We start from the raw sequence: 20,144 nt of genomic DNA, 5'->3' as shown, positions 1-20,144 counted from the left end.
TATTGGAAGTACGAGTCATGACAAATCGTTCTCAACTTGTAGAAGCTGTCAAAGCATTGATGTTATTCTCATAACACGGTGGCTAGCGTTTGACGACTGCTCTTATTTCGAAAATCTAACCAGGAAGCAGCGCCCCCAGCTGACGCTGGTGATCGACAGCCAGAGTCTCGTTCGGCCCGCCTCTTCTCCCGTCAAAATTCGGGTGTTGTCGTCTGTAGGCGCACTGCCGAAGGAGGAAAAGGAAAGGGGACGGAAACTCGCACTGGTTAGCATACAGCAAAAAAAGTCAGCGACAGTTAAATATTAACATCGAACGTCAGCGAAAAGTGAAAACGGTGCGACTGAACAGCTCTAAAGTGGACCGTGTGTTTGATGTCGAGTACGGCCGCTTGTTTGCTCCATGTTAGTGTAGTTGTGACATTGCCACCGAGGGACAGCTCTCCTTCCAGCGTGTGTTGACGGATACAGCTTTGCCGTGCAAGGAGTGTACACTAAGGTAAGACAACACACTGTCACATTTTCAGTGGACACAATAATCGCCTTGCCACCCACCCCCCCACCCCTGAGCAACAGTTGTTTCATGAACTCTCACTGTGGTCTTATGCAACTGCACAGCTCATTTCTAGGGCTTAGAATGTCCCCCCCTAGCGCGGAAATATGACTTTTAATGACGCATTCAACAGGTGAGTGATGGAGACTAACTGGGCCCTGCATATTCCCTGCAGGCCTTCTCGTGTTAAAGCAAATACTTGACTCTAAATCAACTTTTTCCTTTACCTTAAGCTTCAAGCAGTCCGATTTCAGACTTGATGTCACGGTGCAAGTGTCTGAGATGTTCACACAGAGCATCAGCATCTCCTCTGTGGAGGACAGAATACAGTCTGACAATTGATGGAAGACACCCTCATTAGTACCCCGTTCACCACCATCAGAGCTTCCTCTCACACAGGGGCCAACCAGGAGAGTGTAGAGTGGGCCACACTGGACGCTCTCACACATACACACACTTCCTGTCTTCATGCTGACATGCACACATTGTTATGAATGACAGTTTTATGATACACACACGAGAGGAAGTGGCTGCCAGTACAATGGTGGGAGGTAAAGATGCAAACATCCACATGGGGGTCTTGTTCTGCGGAAGCAGGAACACGCGGCGTCATTTTAGTTGAGTTGTAAATGAACAGGCCTCTTGTTCGATGCCATCAGGTCTGGTCATGAGTCTGCCTGCAGTGATGCCTTTGAACACAACACTAGTCTCTATTTAGAGCGTAAAAAGTCCACGTTGATTGGGGTGTTTTTGTCCCACATTTAGAACAACAACATCTTGTTGCTCCCGGACTGTCGTGAATGTCGTGAATGTCGTGAAGGTTAAAAAAAAAGTGACCTTTGACCAGTTTCCACCCTCATTAGCTCACCATAGGCTTGGGTGGAATGGGTTAGCCTCTTGCTGCCGGGATTGAAAGTGATGTGGGATGCATGTCAATTGATTAGTGGGGTGGTCGGGATGGCAACAGCGACTTGCTCGGTGAAAGTATTAGTTTGAAAGGACAAGGTTGCGACAAAAGTCCCGTGTCCAACTCGCAGTTATAGAAGAGGATCAAGTAGATCTCCTTCCCCGTCTGCATCTGAGTTTAGCTCGCTGAACAATGGCTTGAAGTGTTTGGGATCATGTGGTTGGTGGCCGACACAGCTGTAACCAATGCTTGAATATGTTACTGGTAACAGGCTCTTCTCAAAGTCGTGTGCATTGCATTTCCTCTCGCACAGAATGCTGCCCGACCCGATTGGCAGCTCTGTCTGAAACCTCCGACAGTCAGGCTTAAAGAGCAACACTTGGAGGATAGCAGGATAGCACCGCTGCAGGTCCTCCATTGAAACCTGTTACCATCAAGGAGCTTTTGTTGTCGTTTGCTTGTGGCAAAGCGTGCAGCAGGGAAGAACCCATTGACATTTGGGACAGATTAGGGCAGTTTTTGTTTCTTGACTTGAGAATTATTCTCAATTATTCAGACAAATGTCTCACTTTGAGTTACTATGGCCTGAAAAAGATCATTGTGCTTGTTTCATTCACATTTGAGGGTTTTGAGAGGAGCTTCTAAAGTCGAACACAATGCATTCTGTGACACTTTCTGGCCACCAAGGGGGTCTAATTTCGAGATCCCCCCAAGTCATGGGTGGTCTCCAGGACCACCAGTGAATTTGTGAAAAACTGCGAGTAATTGATACAGCCATAAAAATGTATATTTTTGACACACGGCTCACTCCTTCCCCTCCAGAACCTTCTGTTAGTTTTGATTTTGGGTCAACATGTGCAATAACATTACATTTTACTTATATTGCCGTTATTATTAACGACTTATAGTGAATGGGGTTTGTCTTCTTCCACCTATTTTCTGATTTTAAAACAATTTTTGCCTATTTTTGAATTTTAAATAATTCAGAAGAAGAACATTCAAAAATTAAAATAAAATAATACAATCTTTTGAACATCAATTGGCAAATTTGCAGGGTAGGGAATGCTGAATTGTAAACATACCCATCACTCACAATTCTTATTTGAAACATGAACTAATTTTTTCCCCCTTTTCTGTGCATTATAGCACAAGGAAACTAGTTAATTGCAGCTAGCTTACAATGCTGTCATTGGGATACACCTATTTCGACTATGAATCCCTCTGAAAAACCCGCTCTGATCACGAATTAACTCATACACTGATGAGAACATGTAATAGTTGCCTATTTTGATGATTTAAAATACTACCGAAACATTGATACTTGTTAGCTAACACGACGCCTCGCTAATCACTCGTGTCAGCGTCATTCACAGACTGAAGAGTGGATACTGAGCTCTTGATTTCGCTCGTTTCCTGCCTTCAGCATTTATTACCTGAGGACTGGAGCACACGTCTTGTGCTGGAAGATACAGCCATCTAAATGAGAGCGGACATCAGAAGTGTTGTCGCTGCTGTTGTTGACTAGTTGACTAGTGTCTGTGTATCAATGCACCGAGAAAAGAAGTTTTGGTGGTGTTTTAAATCATCAAAATAAGGCAAGATATTGCCTTAACTATTACCTTTTATCATCAGTGTACATATTAATGCACAGCACAGATTATTATTATTTTTTTTAGAGGGATTCATAGTCGAAGTAGGTGTATATAATGAACTTGTAAATAAACTTGTTTTCTTGTGTTATAATGCACAAAAAAGGCAAAATTCCCCCCAAAGTGCAGTTCCCCTTTAACGAAGTAAAGTAAATAACACTTCAGGTGGAGTGTTATTATCACACCACTCCCAATTACTGGCACACTTGTGTGCTGGCATCATGAAAAGCCCAAGAAAAACTATTATAAATATGATGCTGGTTGTTCTTCCTGCAAGTAATACAAGAAAAGAGTAATACAATACATTTGCATCACAAAAATGTGTCCTTGAAAAAAATCGGACATGACAAATCGCTCAGCTTCACTTTTGTCTTTCGTCGTATCACTGTTGGACACCGCATTGTTGTGGATGTGACGATGATGGCTGCGACACTCCACATCCTGCTTTACAGTGTTCAATGCCGGGATAGTGAAAGTAAACATGTCTGACTACGAAAGAAGTGATGGCGACATTCCTTGTAGCACAAAGCCTCATGGATACTTTTATGAACAGGAATACCTTGATGTTGTAACGGGCGGAGAGAGAGAGAGAGGAGCGGAGAAACACATAATAAACACATAAATAAATAATATCATTAGCTTGTAGACAAGGTGCTAATAGGCACCATTTAATTTGCTAGTATATAAAGTTCTTAGCAGCAGAACTCTTCAAAACATGTTTCTTCCTTCTCAACACGTGAAGCTGTTTCATCCTGGACACTTTGGTTTCTACTTAATAGCAAATATGCCAAGAAGCCAAAGTTGTCAATAGTAATGTCTGTGACGGAAAAACGTTGGACTTTATGGCAGCAGCATGCAATGATACGAACCAAGGCAAAAAATAACGCCAATCATTTGTGAGGTAGCTGCACTGGACCACGATGGTGAAGAGACAGAAATCAGCTGAGGTGGCATCTAGTCCGGTTGCTTCCCGGGCGAGGTGTTCTGGGCATGCCCAGCTAAGGAGAAGGCCTCCGGGTTGACCAGACCATTATGTATCACAGTTGGGAACCTGGGAACATGTTGGTGTCCTCCCAATGGTGGCCAGAGACTGGGAAGTCTGGGCTTCACTACTGAGACTGCTGCCCCTGTGACCTGGACTTGGATAAGAAGCAGAAGAAAAAAGGAATCGAATGCATTGTGAGGTCGACTTTTTAGTGGAAAACGCATTTTGTTTTGAGAAGCAAAACGCTTTACTTCACAAGTCATCTCACTAGACGTGCGGGGAGGGGGTCACCGTTGCAGTACACTGTTGATGGGTATGTCATACAACTTTATGTCAGAACATCCCAACCATCCCTGCAATGGTAAGTATTTGATTTATTATTGGTTAGCTTTGTTGTTAGTACAACGTAAGTACAAATAATGGTTGTATGTTGTTAGTTGTATTCATGTGGTTATATGTAGCTTTCATGGCTCACTTGGCTAAAAAGGTTCCCGGCCCCTGTTATACGTACAGTGTAGTAAACTTATTAGTATATAGTATGCAAAAGCTAGTACCCCCATGTTATCAACACTGGATATCCTTTTCATATGTACAAAATGGTATCGTGAGTGTGACACAACTCTTATCTAATCAGGGCTTGTGCTAAACCCCTTAGTTCCCCCTGAATCTTAACCCTTTAGGTGCCAGAGTTTTTTTCAGTTTTGACGTTACAATTACAAAAGGTTGTAGCTTGAAAATGTTTCGAGATAAAGGCATACTGTAAATTGGAAAAAAAACATCAGTATGACCCAAAGTTTGTAGTGGGAGTAAATGTACTCATCTAATTAGCATATTATGACATCACCAGGCTCAGAATTTGTTATATCCCAGTCCACGATGCCAAAATGTCTGATTCATCTCTCAAGCAAACCCAGCCATCATCATTATACCGCTATAGTATAGTATAAGTATCTATCTATTATGTATGTGAATATTATCATTCATCCAGGTCATTCTAAGGTCTATTTGAAGTACATTTTTTGCCCAAGACTCTCCCTCGGATACTACCGGGTATGTGGCTATTGTATTGTTTAAACTCCTACACTCCGCATAGTAAAACCACGCCCACAAATATTTCTTAGATTAAAGTTACAGATGTCCGCCATCTCCTGGCATAAAGTATTAAGTACACAAGACACCATGTTTGCAGAAATGGCTTTTGGACAACTGTATGCTTCCAACTTTGTGGAAACTGTTCAGCGTCCTTAAAGCAACATCCCTATAGTGATGCTTTGATGAGTTTAGTGTGGAACATCTTGAGAGCCCTGACCTCAATCCCATTAAACGTCTTTGGGATTGTATTCTGTATTCTGGATCGAGATAGAGACACTCCTGTATCTTGAATTCATCTTGTGGTCTTCCCAGAAGAGATGAATCTGCAAAGACGGAACAACTCCTCATTTTCTTGCACTTTCACTTCCTGAAGTTGTAGAAATAATTTTGTCCGTATACGTAGTGTGTGCTAGAAATCCCAAATATGGAGTATTTAGATAGCAGCGTATGCAAATTGATGTGCTTCTGTGAAAAGTGAAGAGTGGTGCATTATTTGAGTTGTGAGTCACAAGCTTTAGCCTCCAGTGGTTGTGTTTTGCCTGAATTCCTCCTTAGCCAGGAGCAGATGTACTCAGAGGAGTGGTGGTGATACGGTCACACCCTTCTGTTGGTTTGGCAACAGAATACATGCATTCGCGGAATACCAAGCCTTACGGGAACGCTGATTTTACCCAGAAGAGTCCAACGCGCTGAAATATGGCATTGTGACGTGCTCTTTATCTGAGTTTCTTTCGTTAGAACCACAGTGAGTGGCGTTGGTGCAACGTCGACACAGGAAGTAGTGTGTTTGTAGAGCTTGTGCCCTAATCAGGCTGATATCAACCACAGATTTATACATTCAGCAAGTCAGACAGGAAATGTTGCTATAGCAACTCACTCAAACATAAGAAAAGACCCAGGTAGTAGTGTTCATCTGTTCTGTACTAGCGACTAAAATGAAGCTACCAAACACACGCACCCGACTGTGGATGTCACTGCCAGTAGAATATCAAACTGGTTGCATATTTCCTGCTCCTTGTGGAACACGGGTATGCACATAAAGTATATATGAGACCTGACGTAGCAGGGTGTGTTGGCAGAGTGTGAAAAACGACACCTTGCTCTGTCGGCCACCAGTAGATAAGATGACACGACCCATCTTACGTACTGCAGGGCTCTACGTTAAAAACCAAAATGACTTGCCCATGGGGAATCCTTAAGGTGAGAACTACTTGCCCGAACTTGCCCCATGTAAAATGAAAAGACTGCCATAATGATATCATATATCAATATATGCTGATAATTCATCAGATAATAGTACTGATGCATTGTATTTGGAGGAATGTCTGAAAATTTGTGGAGATGTATGTTAACATGGCAAGCCATGCTACCTTACACATGGTAGTCGTAGTAAGCAGTGATATTTAGAAGTTGTGCACCACAATGAAACATTATTGAATAGACACATTTGTGTACTAGTAAAGTGTTTTTAATCCAGAAAAAAATGCTCAATGGTCAAACAATAATTTGGGAAGCAAAGGTGATAAAAATCCACAGAGAAATTGAACCGCTAGATTTTGTATCTTGTGCAAAATCAGCACTTGGTATTGGATCTAATGGGTGGTGTTTCATTGTGACCACTTCAAATTGTCACAGCAATGTGATTCACTCACCTGTGCCATCATTTGATTTGCTAACCGCTAATAAAATACTTGTTTAGGAGGCACTGCTTCATCACTTTTTGCTGTTTTCCTTCACAAGTTGTTGAAGAATTAGACCATGTTGGCAGGGACGCCATGATAGATGTTTTCCTAGTAAAACGATCGCTGGTTGGTTGATCGCGAACAAGAACGGGTGTGGGTAAAACACGGATTGTGGATTACGGACCGCGGTCTAAATAAACAATTCTGATTGGTCCATTTCAAGATTTGCAAGGATTGGTTTGCAAATTACCACCGGAATTACGCAGTCCGTGTTTTACCAACACCCAACAAGAACCGCTTTAAAAAAAAACTCTTGGCAGTACGGCATGCTAAAGTGCACTTGCCCGACGGGAATATTAATGATTGGATTTACTTGCCTGAATTTTGTTTTAACTTGCCCCGGGCCATCGGTACATCGTTATTGTCCAGCCCTGTACTGGCTAGGTTTTATTCATTGCCAAAAAGTGGGCTCATGATTTTGTTGTTGTTGTTTCTTGTACAGTCGTCCCTCGCTACATGCTGGGCTGCTGGGACACCGCCCACTCACTCTATCGCGGTTTCTCAAAAATTCATTTATTAATGATTGCCGTTTCATTGTGGAATACGGCCTGTATGGCCTCATACATATTTAAGCACATTTTTCTTATTCTTGGCCGAAATTAAGAATTTTCTATACAAATAGAGGTGGGGCCTTTGACTCGCCAGTAGTGTTGCTGAGTGTTAGCATGGTTAGCAGTGTGGAGAGTGCGAGTGACTGTGGCTGACAGCAACTCCTGTGTGACTGTTGACTGTAGACGTGTACTACACTACTGGCCACTAGGTATTAGGAATAGTATTACCGTGGTCAGATAATAACCACCAAGTATGTTGTCAGTGCTAACGTCTGAATCTATGTCGGTGTCTAATTCATGTCTAAGATGTCTTATTTTCTATTGTTATGTCAAGTATATTGGGTAACACAAATGTCAAAGTGTTATTTCATGTCTAGAAATAGTTGCTGGTTGTTTTTTCCCCCCATTTTTATCCAGATTTATGGTTGTTGTTGTCTTTGCTGGGTTGTGGCTTATAAATGCTGCCATCAGGAAAATAAAATACCAGAAAACACATCACGGTGTAATATCTATGGTGTGCGTTTGGCTTTGTGTTTGGCTTTGTTTATCTTTTTGTGGCTCATAAGACCGTAAGAATACGCACCCGAAGTTACGTATGTGACTTCAGTGACTGCCATACAGACTCAAACATTTTCCTTGTTAAGGAAGAGTGTTTTTTATGGCCATCAAAATTGCAAACATTTGTGGTTGTGAACTTCTCAAATATTTTAAATGTAAAAAGACGGTTTTCCACGGTGATGTGGCTGCCTGGAGAGCTTTAACTTGTGAACATGTTGCCATCATTGCATCCTGCCCCAAGCATGTAAGCCACGCCCAGGTGACCCACACATGTGCAGGGGCCTTTGATAACCGCCGGTGGTGTCATTTTGAGCCAGCCGAAACGGTTTCTCTAATAAAAAGACATTAAAGTGCAGTTTAAACTTGTGAGGTTTTGCTAAATAACACGGTGTGCCTGTACAAAACAAGTTTTACGATCAGTTCAGCAACTACGTTTTTATTAAAAAATTCACAAATGATTTTGGGAAAAAAAGTGTGTGGAATGGTTTTTATTACATGTCCTATCTGAGGAATCGAATCAGAGCATTTGCACATGGATTTGGATGAGAAGTGAAACAAGAAGTTAAAAAAATCTAATCCTAGTCCAGTTGCTCTGATTCAATACTCCGTAAGACTGTTTCCCTCTGCCTAGATAGATTGGATTGGGAATTAAACAGTATTGTCATGCTGTACAAACATAAACACTGGATAATAATGGGAAAAAAGCTGCAGTTTTCTGAAAATAAACTCATAATATTATGTGGAAAAACATTCATATAATTTTAGTTGAATACAGTTTAAATATTAAACAAAATATATTACTATGTTATTTTTGAGAAAAAAAAAAGACAAGTAAAAATGGCAATTTTCTGAAAATAAACTCATAATATTATGTGGAAAAACATTCATATAATTTTAGTTGAATACAGTTTAAATATTAAACAAAATATATTACTATGTTATTTTTGAGGAAAAAAAACACAAGTAAAAATGGCAATTTTCTGAAAATAAACTCATAATATTATGTGGAAAAATATTCATATACTTTTAGTTGAATACAGTTTAAATATTAAACAACATATATTACTATGTTATTTTTGAGAAAGAAAAACACAAGTAAAAATGGCAATTTTTGGAAAATTAGATTGGTGGGAAAAGTTCTGATATTGTTTGGAATAAAGTCCCGATATTTCAAGAAGAAAGTAAAATTATTTGGATATGTCTTTTTAAAAAGAGCAAAAAAGCAAAAAACAAAGTTCATACTAATTATAGACTTTGTCACCTGAAGCTGAGGTGAATGTTTATATTGAAATATACGTACGTATATGCTTCTTAGCATACAGAGCCACGCCAAAAATTGTAATATTGTGTAAAATTTAGTTAATTGACTTCTGTAAAACCTATAATATATTCTAGGTTCATTGAGCATGCAGTGAACCTTTTTTTAATCTGAGTTGCATTTCTATGAATTGCACATTTACTGTTATCAATAGAGCATTCTTTACAGAAACCCAGCGGTTCGTATTTCACTGCTTCCACCCAGCTTTGCCTGTGGGGATTTTTAAAGTACAGAAATAGTTTGTTGCGTTGCCTCATGATGTGGCCTCGTTTCTAAAGTTGACTTTACACAATATCTTCCTTTGTCATCGACATGAAAAATACAATCATGTCAAAGTCCTCCTGCTTTGCTTTTTTGATAAATGTTGTCTACGTGGCTTCAAATGTCTGAAGTGACTGTCAAAAGTTTGAAATATAACATAACATAAACAATGGGAAAACAAAGTCTAGGCAAGTACTGGTGGATTGTGGGTCTGTATTCATTTTGTGCTTAGAATTTGACGTTCAGTTTTAGTTTGTACGTATCTTTTGCTGATGTGTTGAAAAATCTTTCCCAGCGCATTGCTAATGCTAGTGCTCATGCTAATGCTAATGTTAATGCTAATGCTATTTACAGTCATTCTCGTCTTCAGTCATGGTGACATTGACACAAGCCCACAAATAAATCGTAACCCAAATTTTAGCTTGCAAAAACAAGCCGGGAGATGGCTCGCATCTCGGCTCGCGTCTAAAAAAAAAGACTGGTTAGTTGGGACACTGGTATGCAAAGATACCGCTGTATAAATGGAGTACCTTCTTACTTCTGTCAAGCAGACAGGTACTCTGTGACAACTCTGCTCACAGCGACAGTAGATACAAAATAAACTAAACTTACCATTCAAAATACCCTTTTCTTGATCAGTTTCTACTCCGTATTTATTCAGTCTTGTTCTGCCGTTAAAGGAAATTCCCATTTTGACAGCCATAGTAAATGTACGTATGTTTTCATACAGGCCTTAGAGCGGAGGTAGGGAACCTATGGCTCGGGAGCCAGGTAGGGCTCTTTTGATGACTGTATCTGGCTCTCAAGCATTTCTTACCCCAATAAAAATGTATTTTTGCGAACATTTTAACCCTTGTATTATGTTACGGGTCAATTTGACCCGTTTCAGTTTTTGTGTTGACCAAAGTACTGGTTATCCTTTCTTTTTCTTCATGAAATTTTGTGACTTTTCCTCATCTAGGGTCATGAACACAAAAACTGAAATGGGTCAAATTGACCCGTAACATAATACAAGGTTAACTAGCATGATTTGTTAACAAATCATGCTAGCATAACTAGCATGATTTGTTATCATGCTAGCATAACTAGCATAACAAATGCTAATGCTAGCATAACAAATCATGCTAGCATAACTAGCATGATTTGTTATCATGCTAGCATAACTAGCATGATTTGTTAACAAATCATGCTAGTTAACCTTGTATTATGTTACGGGTCAATTTGACCCGTTTCAGTTTTTGTATTCATGACCCTAGATGAGGAAAAGTCACAAAATTTCATGAAGAAAAAGAAAGGATAACCAGTACTTTGGTCAACACAAAAACTGAAACGGGTCAAATTGACCCGTAACATAATACAAGGGTTAAAGCAAACCATCACAGAAATCACTGTTAAAAATAATATTCAAAATCAACAACTTTCTTATGCATTTTAATCCATCCATCTATTTTCTACTGCAATATCTTACCTGATGATATTTTCCAGGTCAAACACCAAAACTCGATTATTACTGGGTAATGCGGTAGTCTACCTCGGTCATTGAGATGTCAACATGTAAATATAAACTTTCCTCCTTTAGTCAAATAGTCACCTAGCTAAAGCTGCAGAACCAAGCCTTCTGGCAAAGATGGCCAAAAGAATGAAATATACTGAATACGGTGCAAAACCATGCAGCAGCAGAAGTTGCATTAATGGCAGCAAGTATTTGATTTATTATTGGACACTGCGCTGCTCACGAAAGTGTGCTGGCCACACCCCATTGGCGTGGGGTAGTGTGCCTGGTCTACGTAATTAGAGCCCATTATATCTAAAACTGTTGGTCTTACATAAAAATGCACACATTTTATTGCATTCAATGTTTAAAAAAATGTATATGGCTCTCACAGATACACATTTTAAAATATCTGGTCCTCATGGCTCTCTTAGCCAAAAAGGTTCCCGACCCCTGCCTTAGAGGATCAGAGCGTTGAAACATTGTCCAGCCCATCTGTGTGCATTAGTGTGTGTGTGTGTGTGTGTGTGTGTGTGTGTGTGTGTTTCCGGACAGATAGGACACTAATGGGTAAATGATTTAGAAGAAAGCAAAAGAGTGATGAAGGTTATTTATAGATCACTAGAGACAACAGAAAGTCTATTTGTGGCCTTACCGTCACGGTCAGACGGCCACTCTGCTGCTCACATGGCTGCTCTCCATCAGACAGACTGGAGGTGGCACTAACAACCTGACTGCACTCGAACGCCTCACTTCATCTCATATTAATGTTCTTTAAGCAAGCCAAATCAGACGGTTGGAGATGTTTTTACGGCCAAAGTTGTGATTTTATCTGAGGTCTTCAAAGTATCTTCACGGCGGGTATTCAAGTCATCAGCTGGAGGATACGTACGTTCCTGCTGTGTGGTATGACGCTCTGCTTCCGTTCATGCGGTCATGTCACAAGAGCGTAGGATTTTTGACAGCTACCCTGCAGCTTTTGGCAGGAACAAGGAAGTAAGTGTCTCGCAGCAATTTGGCTTGGTTTGAACTATTTGTCAATAGCAAATAGCAATAGCGAAACTCAGTTAAAACTTAGTACACATTTTTTTATTCAGTTTTATTATATATTTATTTATTATATAAATATTATTTATTTATTGTAAATAACCCCCAAAATGCATGTATTTTATCTTTTAAAGCACAAGCACACACGCTTGTTGTGCTGAAAACATGTATTAGATCACCACCCAGTGTAAGGTTGTCTTATATCGGTGTATTAATAGTATTAATACATTTTAGAGCTGCAAAAATTAATTGTCAGGTTTAAACCCCAACACTTTGGTTTAAACCAAAACACTGCCTGTACAAAGGAAGACACAGAGAGGCGAGTTTCTTTTTACTTGCAAGGAGAGTGATGGAGACTGCACAGTTACAATCCTCCTACCAACTCTGAAACAGTCTCTATTCTCCTGCCTTTTATTCAGTTCGGAACGCCCCAGTTACATGAGGTTTCAACTGCTAAGGGGAAGGGGGGTTTAACTATTCCAGTTGAAACCGGTTCTTTCGTACAACATGTTATCCATAGTGTGTGGGTATCCCCTCCTTGGCATGTGATAATTTATACATAATTTGTACATAATTTTATGTACAATTCTTCCAACAAATTGTGAAAATATTTAAAATTGTCTGATATCAGCTTCCCAAATGTAAATATTTGTAACTTCCTTAGTCATCCATGAAAGCAGACCTCTTATCTTTGTGTTTTAACCAAAACAGTCAGCTTTGACTTTTGAAAACCTTCCCTTTACCCCTGTGGCGCTAGTCTCCGTGTTGTATAAAAATATGCTTACTTGTGCAAGTGTATGCTATGGGTTTTTTTTTTAACAGTCCCACACTGTGCTCCTTTTATAGGAGTTTAGTTTGGAATTATATTTTTCCCCCTCCCCTCTCCTCTTGTCATTCCCCTTCCTTCCCCCTCCATCGCCCAATCATCCTGTCCTGTCCAGCCCTACTTCTGTGTAAGCGACATGATCAATAAAGGGCCATTCTGAGTGATGGGCATTTTTGCCCATGAAATTTCAAAACTAGTGTTGTACAAATAAACAGAAAAAACATATTTCTTGATTTAAGTTTTGAATTTATACTTATTTACTTGTTCTCATCTGCATAAAATGTGATTTAGTGATATTGATAACTTACCATTTGCTAAGCACTGTACGAAAAGTTTTTCATTCAATAAAATATTAAGAGGAAGAATGGGATAAATGTATGTATTTTATAAAAAATATATAGAATAAAATTATATATGAAGAAAATCAAAAATATGTTGTAAATCAAGACAACTTAACAAAATAAAAATAAAAATATATAATAAATATAAAAAATATATAAAAAAATATATAAATAATATATAATAATAATAATAAAAATTGACCCCGCCTCTCGCCCGAAGTCAGCTGGGATAGGCTCCAGCACCCCCGCGACCCCCGCGAGAATACGTGGTAGAAAATGAATGAATGAAAGAATGAATGAGGCATTGAGTAGGCGTCCACCTAATGCAGTACAAATGTGCAGTCATTTCTGTAGGCCACAAGGTGGCGGTGTCTGACTGCTTTTCCCTCTGAGCCATTTAGACCAACGAGCTGCTGTTTGGTCTCCAAGCACAGAAGCACAGCCTTTCTCACGCAGAACAAATAACGCCATCTGTGTCTGTGGCATTGCCAGGTGGGCCCACCTCTCTGTAAGCTTTTACTAATGGCGCCCATTGTGTTTTCCGTCCATTGTTTGAATGAGACTGGGACAGCAAACAGGCCTTTCTTGCAGAGGTATGTTTTGCAGGCATGAGTCAGTTTTTGGTTATTCATCCTGCTTGGTAGATTGCGTGTGTGTGGACCTGCAGATCACGTTGCTATCTGTATTATTTACTGGGAGGGTACTATAGTAACCAACACAAGCAGCACACGTCCAATCTTTGGACTGCCTGTTTCCTGTACATAGTAGGTCAAATACACACTCTGATGCTTTCAAATATTCATTCAAAGTTCATTTCAATATGATAACACATCAAAGTATCTTATGGCTGGTGTCAAATGATACAGAAATGTGCAAATAGCAGTCGTTCCTGACAGTTGTTTGAAGTACACCCACTCACAGGAAGGCACGCCTCCCGCAGCTTACTTTACTGTACCTTTCCTCTGATTGGGACACACAATGATGTACTTGCCTAAATATGGTCATATCCTGTTAGGCTTGGAGAGTCCATTACAACCCAGCTTCCTGTCAGACGGGTATCAAAAAGAGAAGGCTGTGACTTCCACAAAATCCTGAGTACATGATGCAGTTATTTTAGTGAAGAGTGACATTTTCATGCACTTTTATGAGAATGAAGCTGGACTGGACTGTGGACTTTTGGACTGTGGCCTTGTATCGGGCACCTGTAGTATCCAAAGATGCGGCAATGGGCGTCTGTTTGTACATCCGTGGGCCCCAAGCGTTTTTGTCCCGTGCAAAACTATACGTCTTTGTCCCAACAGGTGTCCAAGTCACAGTCACAGTCTCATCCTCCACATCGTTCTATCACTCTCATTTAAAGTCATTTATTCTTATTTGGTGCACTGTGGAACAAGCCCCATCCCCCCCTGCATTTTACAAGGAACTGTGCCTCTACACCAGGGGTGCTCATTAAGTCGATCGCGAGCTACCGGTCGATCGCGGAGGTGGTACTGGTCGATCGCTGGTCGATCGCGGCGTGACATTAAAAAAATATCATCCCAGCATCAATGCCGTCACTTGATTGATATACAGGGCAGCCATTCAGATGACAACTGAATGTTGCCCTTCGGGCGACCAATCAAATCAAACAACGTCTCTAAGTGCAGCAGAACTTACGATGTCAGCCTATCATCCATCCCCGTTACTTGATTGACATACAGGACAACCAATCAGATGACAACTGAATTTTGACCTTTAGGTCACCGCTCATGCGTAAACAACGATGCAAAGTGCTAAGCTAGTCGGCGAATTGCGAGATTTTAAGCCCTCGCTAAAGTTTATGGTCACTAAAATGAGTGAAGGAGCTGGACCAAGTAAAAAGGCAAAAACTGGACCAAGTAAAAAGGCAAAAAACATATCACTTCCATACGGATATGGAATATTATACGGATATTGTGATACGGATATTATCCATGACTGATAAACATTTGGAAGTGTGCTTGAGGCTGGCTATCAGCAGCTACTGTCCGGACTATGCATCCCTGGCTGGTTCAATTCAGTGCAAGTCATCAAAGTAAACTCAGGTAATTACAAAAAATGTTAATAGTTAATTATGTGTGTTTTGCAATATTGGCTCATTTGGTTATGTAAGGTACATCAACATACATTGTACGTACAAATAATCCTCAATACATTTGAAAATAAATAGATGTTTTGCATTTTTGTAGTGGGTAGATCATTTTGACTCGGTCATTTTAAAAGTAGCTCGCATGCTGAAAAAGTGTGAGCACCCCTGGTCTACAGTGACTCCTTGTGCAGGTTACCTCTTGAACTCTGAACAAAAAGGCAATGTTCCCTCTCCTTGGGCCTCCTCCACTTATCTGATAGCGTTTGTCTTTTGTGAAGGGCAATCAGCTGCAGGCTCTGCAACAGCAATACATCATACCGACACAACATATATACTTTTAAACACGACAACTTTGGCACCACTTGAAAATGCTAAAGCACATACAGTATGTTTCACGTGTGTATTATTCCATGCGGTGATGTCACCATCCTCATTTGCTGGCGTTTCATTCCCATTGACATGGACAGCATTGATCACGTGTGTGCACAACGTGAATGCAGTGTGCAGAAGTAAATACATAAATAAATAAATAGTGAATGCAAGCATGAGAAATGGTCATAGTGCATGAGGAGAAAGGAAGTGAAGGGAGGATGAGGAGGCGGCGACATAACTTTTTCAAGGGTGGGCTGCAAAGGAAGTGGCCTCAGTGTGACCCACAGTGTCTTTCCTGTGTCGGACATGTCTTTGAAAGTGTTAGATGGAGAGGGAGGAGGCACCGTTAATGTGACCCCCCCACACCCCCCTGATTAATAGCGTTATTTGTCTGAGCGGCTGTCTGACCCCACTATTGATGCATCAGACTTGAAACCAGTGTAAAAGTTTGGCTCGTGTTACGTCGGCCTCGTGCTTCCTGTAGCAACGTTCCAATCAGTGTCACAAGATCTCATTTTCTTTACACTATTTTTTTTTTTCCGGAATGTGAATGAATGTTTTATTGTTGTTTTTCCAAACTCTAAGTGACTTTTAATGTCATTGCTTTGATTTCTGTTGCTGACTGTCACATGAAAGAAAATGAAACACCACCATCCGTTTTTTTTGCCGCTGATTTGTACCGTCTCATTAGTTCTGCTCTTGGCCTTCAGTCTGACTGAGGCGTTCACCTCCGTCATAAATTGTCATCATCATAAAATCCATTACCTGCTTCTTGAAACTAGCGTGTTGTACAGGGCTCTACGTTAAAAACCAAAATGACTTGCCCATGGGGAATCCTTAAGGTGAGAACTACTTGCCCCAACTTGCCCCATGTAAAATGAAAAGTGCCATAATGATATCATATATCAATATATGCTGATAATTCATCAGATAATAGTACTGATGCATTGTATTTGGAGGAATGTCTGAAAATTTGTGGAGATGTATTTAACATGGCATGCCATGCTACCTTACACATGGTAGTCGTAGTAAGCAGTGATATTTATAAGTTGTGCACCACAATGAAACATTATTGAATAGACACATTTGTGTACTAGTAAAGTGTTTTTAATCCAGAAAAAAAAGCTCAATGGTCAAACAATAATTTGCGAAGCAAAGGTGATAAAAATCCACAGAGAAATGGAAGCGCTAGATTTTGCAGCTTGTGCAAAATCAGCACTTGGTATTGGATCTAATGGGTGGTGTTTCATTGGGACCACTTCAAATTGTCACAGCAATGTGATTCACTCACCTGTGCCATCATTTGATTTGCTAACCGCTAATAAAATACTTGTTTAGGAGGCACTGCTTCATCACTTTTTGCTCTTTTCCTTCACAAGTTGTTGAAGAATTAGACCATGTTGGCAGGGACGCCATGATAGATGTTTTCCTAGTAAAACCATCGCTGATTGGTTGATCGCGAACAAGAACGGGTGTGGGTAAAACGCGGATTGTGGATTACGGACCGCGGTCTAAATAAAGGATTCTGATTGGTCCATTTCTAGATTTGCAAGGATTGGTTTGCAAATTACCATTGGAATTACGTGTCCGTGTTTTACCAACACCCAACAAGAACCGCTTTAAAAAAAAAAACTCTTGGCAGTACGGCATGCTAAAGTACACTTGCCCGACGGGAATATTAATGATTGGATTTACTTGCCCCAATTTTGTTTTAACTTGCCCCGGGCCATCGGTACATCGTTATTGTCGAGCCCTGGTTGTAAATCCGTGTTGAGTGAAGAAAACTCCTAGATTGTGTTCATCAATTTGGGATTTGCGAGTGTAGATAGTAACCTTTAGCAGAGTGCATCTATCAGAATGACTGGTGCATTTGTTCCCCTGTATCTTGGCAGATTAGAACGTTAGCCGGTGGTCACATGCAGCGGCCCGTCTGCAAAGCACGTGCATGTCATTCTTGTCCTGCTTCAGAAACGTCTCTTCCTGCTTGAAGATAATTTGGACTTAACTACACTGAGATAAAGACTCAGTGAGAGTTGCAGTTATCGCTGCTCTCTTTGGGAGTAAAGCGGCTTCTTCTCCAGCATCCTGACTCGATGGGACGACTGACAAACTGTTGAGCTCACTTGAAGTGTGCACTATTGTCCAAATTAGTCCTGCTGTGTCTTGGACATAGTTTATGACTTACAAAGCCAGCTCCCACAGTGGAAGGAGTTTAGAGTTTCAAGTATCTGATGTCCTCTCTACCTCCATCTCTGCATTTGCAGAAATCACACATGAGTAGTAAAAAGGAAATCCACACTATCCCGGCCAAGCCGATGAACTCTGATCTGTTAGGGCAAAGGTCTGCAGTTTGTAGGGAAATACGTTTCACCATGACAGGTTGGGCACTTTTTCAAATATCCTGTGGTTTAATGAGGCGGCAAAACACTGACCAATTTCGCGTGCAACTTGAGATATAAGTTGTAAAGTAGCCTTCCAGGTTCATGTCTCCACAAAACAGCAGCTTGTCATGCTTTATTTGCAGATCACAGTGAGCTGGTAATAACGACATGCAGTGCAAATGAAACTATTTACTATAAACTAGTATAATATCGGTGCTGTTATCGTGGGCAGTAAAAATGGGCACCGTCTGCCCAGTGAAGTGGCATGGTTCTGGGCATGGTGATCAGGTCCGAGGTAGCCCTCTGTTAACACCAGAATACAACACTCAAAGTACATTTAGGGGTCAGAAAAGTGGAAAAAGCATCATTTAAGTCAAACATCAAATCATCAACATCATCAAATCTCCATCTTGTAATAATAATAATCAATAATTGACGACAGGCCTAACAAAATTATTATTGTTTTTTACTTAAGGGATAATGTTTTTGTACCACTATTGTTTTAGAATTAAACATTCCTTCAGGTTACTTGTTCTTGATGATCATGATGATCATGAATGCATGTGTAAAACAGTGGATGGAATGCATGACACGGAAGCAACAGCGCCTTTTTTTGCAATTAATCAGCAATTAAATCCAAATAATTCATCAATAATTGATGATTATACACCTCCACCTCCACACATAAACACATACATGTAATCCTTTTACCAGATGCAAACACTTTAAGCATCAGTTATATCACCAATCATGTTTTCTCATTACTTGAAAAAACAGACCGCCCTTTATTACCTTTCCTTTGTTTAACGAGCTGTGTGACGTCCAAGGCCATTGTCAATTATTCCATCTACGCATGCAACCGCTTCTCCCTCCCTACTTCATATCCAACTGGGAAGAGAGACAGTTTGATGGGCGACTAGCAACACAGTCGACCTTTGGCCTCCTGTGCTCCACCTTGGCTGGCATACAGCGCTTGTAACGTGCATGCGGCTGGAAAGACTGAAATCGTTTGTTTATTGTTCCGCACAGGCAGGGCAGAAGTGAGATCCATTGTGTAGTGTCCCTCTGTCCTCGTCATGAATAGTAGCTTTCAGAGGCAGGGGGGGGGTGTCGAGGCGAAAAGGCAAAAGACGCACAATAGCTTTAAGTTTTATGGCGCTCCTGTCGCCGGCTGCAGAATCTTGGCTTGTGCCCAAATGCAACATGCACACAGCTGCACGACTTGCACGACTTCTCTGTCTCTCACACACACACACACACACACACACACACACACACACACACACACACACACACACACACACATAGGTATAAACTCTTATCTGGCCCCAGTGGCAGCCTTTTACAGCGCCTCACCATTCAGTGCTGTCCTGCATCCATTTCCAGCAACCTCCACTCAATTTGCACCCAGCTGCCCTTTGTGCACTTTTTGACAACAATACTATTTGTTTTGTGAGGGCAGAGCAGAGATGCCGCCCGTCACCTTTCTCCGCCTTGGTTGCCTTTTGTCTGCTGCATGTCACAGTGACGTCGCAAGGACATTATCTGCCACAGGCCTGTGTTTGTTTTGGGCTGCTCCAAGTTTCATATTGACCCATTTCTGGTGAACCAGAGGCTCCGAGGCACCTCGCTGCAAAGTGCAGGGACCTTGATCATTTGGATGATACCCAGCTGGCACCCGCCCCGGTGGCTAGCTGCTGACATTTTAAGGCTGAAACCAGCTGCACAGTAGCCAGCAACAACATAAGCGACATGTTGGCTATTTTTAGAACACGCTAGAACTGCTAATGGTGTCATAGTAGAGGTACCGCCTTGGCGCCTTTTCTTACACGCCTGGTATATCGTGCGCTAGAAGAAGCGTCTAATACTTATTGAGCATCAACAAACGCTTAAGTGTCGGCCCCTCCTATGCGAGGAATGCAAGGAATAACAACTCTGATGATTCTCATCACCATGTCTCTCTCA

At 40.9% G+C, this 20,144-nt stretch overlaps 1 protein-coding gene across 1 annotated transcript in view; it reads left to right on the top strand.

Moving 5' to 3' along the window:
- The first annotated feature begins 164 nt into the window (after nt 1–164).
- LOC131126099 (guanine nucleotide-binding protein G(I)/G(S)/G(O) subunit gamma-12-like) overlaps nt 165–20,144 on the top strand; it is a 39,994-nt gene continuing 20,014 nt past the window's right edge. Inside the window, exon 1 of the mRNA XM_058068288.1 lies at nt 165–496. The gene's annotated coding sequence lies outside the window, so the exon portion shown is untranslated. The remainder of the gene's footprint in view (nt 497–20,144) is intronic.

The sequence above is a fragment of the Doryrhamphus excisus genome, chromosome 3, assembly GCF_030265055.1.
Source record: "Doryrhamphus excisus isolate RoL2022-K1 chromosome 3, RoL_Dexc_1.0, whole genome shotgun sequence".
NCBI classification, from domain to species: domain Eukaryota; kingdom Metazoa; phylum Chordata; class Actinopteri; order Syngnathiformes; family Syngnathidae; genus Doryrhamphus; species Doryrhamphus excisus.
The sequence above is the reverse complement of the archived record's forward strand: the minus strand, read 5'-3'. Positions and strand labels throughout refer to the sequence as shown.